Raw genomic sequence first — 2,527 nt, forward strand, 5'->3', positions numbered from 1 at the left:
TATTTACAGCCACGCCCCAGCACAAGGGAGAACAGCAGGAGATCCAGGGCCGCTCAGCCCAGCCAGAGCTAATCCTAAAGATTCTAAGATTCTAAACTAGACTTCAGGTCGGGACGGTGCTGAGCTGCCTTTGGGGTGTGTGGTGGCCTGTTTGTTAGGGGCTTTAGGCCCCCGGGTCTGACCTGGGATCCGTTGTCGCCTCTCCTTGCGGGGGCCCTCTTTGGCGTGGGTGGTGTTCCCGCCACTGTCCCCTGCTGGCTCTCTCTCACGACGGGGGGCATGCGGTTCTTCCAGTGTGCGTGGTTGGTGCTGTCGCAACGTGGGTCTTGGCCCGCTCCCTTGGGGGTAGCTATCCGGGGGGGCTGGGCCCTCGTCTGGGTTCGGGGCATGCAAATCGACTCTAACAGTGGCTGCTGTCAGATACAGGATCTACAGATGCTACAGCAGTTACTGATAGCTACCGTTAGCTACAGCAGCAGAAGTCTTCAATCAACTGGGCCGCGTGAAGCCCCTGGAAAATGTAACAAAACATTTTCAAATGGAAAAGGTGGTGCCTTGAACACCCTGTTGTGTACTCAAACGCACTGCCTTTTAATTCAGTGTTATAAATTGTCGCTGCTGATTGGGAAACACCTCTGACACACTCAACAAACAAAAGAGTAAACATACTTCATACCCTGTGGCGCATTGTTTGACACAATTTCCAGTTGTGAGCAGCTCCTCTGCTTGTGCTGAAAAGGCCAAAGTTAGCAGGTACAGGAAGTGTCGAGGGCAGTGCGTACAAGAGCCAGGTTGAGTCGAGTCGAGTCTAAAGGTTTGTAGTAGTATATGGTCTCAGCAGCGAGTGCATACAGCTAGGGAAGCCCAGAGTATCAGTTCAACGTGCCCGGTTAACCTCCAATGGACGGCCCCAGGAGGATCCTGATCAGATACCCAAACCAAATCATCTGGCTCCTTTCGGCTCCACCTCATATTTCTAAGGCTGATCCCAACCACCTTATGGAGGAAACTCGTTTTGGCCACTTGTATCTGCGATCTCATTCTTTCAGTCGCAACATAGAGCTTTTGACCATAGGTGAGGCTTGGAACGCAAAACGACTAGTGAATCGAAAGCTTTGCCTTCCGACTCAGCTCGCTCTTCCCCACAATGGTCTGCCTTACTGCTGACGCTACATCAATCTGCTTCCTTCTCCATTTAGCTATCACTCGTGAACAAGATCCCAAGATACTTAATCTCCTTCACTAAGGGCAGCAAATCACTCCCAACCCAGAGGGAGCAATCCATCATTTTCAAGCAGACAACCGTGGCCTCGAATTGAGAGGTTCTGATCCTCATCCCAACCACTCTACACTCGACTGCAAAGATCCCCAGCGTGTGCTGCCAAGAATACGGACACAGCTCTCACTTTGGTAAGGACCGGATATCGATAATGGCTCCGGTCCCTCATAATCCGGCAAGATTCCCCGGGGGACATGGTTGTAAGTTTTACTCATAACTGTAGACTGGATGGTCAATCTCCCTTGATCTCACAAACAACCTTGGTCCACGGCCAAGTCGAAATCTGCATTGCTCTTTTTGAAGGACTTCTCCTCCACAGAAGATGTGTTGGCTGGGTTCAGGAGCTCCTCAAAGTTCTCTTTTCACTGCTTGACAATATCACCAATCAAAGTCAGCAGTTCTCCCCGGCTGAGCACACCCTGAGCCAAGCAATAAACTCTCTTCCTCAGTTGACAAATGGTTTGCCTGATCTTCCTTGAGGCCAACCAAAAGTCCTTCAGTGGACGGCTCTGCCCCTCTTTTTATCTTTGGTCTAGGATGTTCTGGTACCGTATAGGAAAGCTCAGCTAAAGCAACACGGATACAATTCTGATCTTATCTGGGTTTCATGTGATTCAACTGTCATTGACATTTCCATGGTTACTATTGGTGACACCAAACCTGACAAAGACTCAGAAAGACATTGACATCACTCATAGAATCAAACTTCATCTTCTGATTTTGGCTTCAGGGAGATGTGAAATTCCAAATTAGAAAATTTTGTTTTATACTTAATTTCCAGACATTTGATGGAATAACTAAGTTTCTGTAGCTCATTTCATTGGCCACTTTAGTGAACTTTAACCCTCAGTGACCTCTAACCTTCAGTGACCCCTGACCCTCAGTGACCCCTGACCTTCAGTGACCTCTGACCCTCAGTGACCCCTGACCTTCAGTGACCTCTGACCTTCAGTGACCCCTGACCTTCAGTGACCCCTGTCTTCCTGTTGCAGGTGTGTCTGTGCTGCTGCTGTCTGGACTGACTGATTCTGCAGGTGAGCTGATGGAAGAGAAAACAATCACTGTCTGTCTAATCACATGTCTATGTGATCATCTGTATCTGTACCCCTCTCTGTCTGCCCTACAGTCTCTCTGGATGTCCGTCCAAACAGTCCTCAGTTCTTCACAGAAGAGTCGGTCTCTCTGAGTTGTGTTGAAGATGGACAAACAGTTGATGGATGGACGGTGAAGAGGAGAGCAGGGGGACAC

At 49.3% G+C, this 2,527-nt stretch overlaps 1 long non-coding RNA gene across 1 annotated transcript in view; it reads left to right on the forward strand.

The window, feature by feature from the left end:
• The window catches only part of LOC123970362, a 6,395-nt gene that overhangs the window by 2,815 nt on the left and 1,053 nt on the right, over nt 1-2,527 (forward strand). The window contains exon 2 of the long non-coding RNA XR_006824947.1: nt 2,272-2,313. This is a non-coding gene — a long non-coding RNA (uncharacterized LOC123970362). The remainder of the gene's footprint in view (nt 1-2,271; nt 2,314-2,527) is intronic.

This window comes from Micropterus dolomieu, linkage group LG04, assembly GCF_021292245.1.
Source record: "Micropterus dolomieu isolate WLL.071019.BEF.003 ecotype Adirondacks linkage group LG04, ASM2129224v1, whole genome shotgun sequence".
NCBI lineage: Eukaryota > Metazoa > Chordata > Actinopteri > Centrarchiformes > Centrarchidae > Micropterus > Micropterus dolomieu.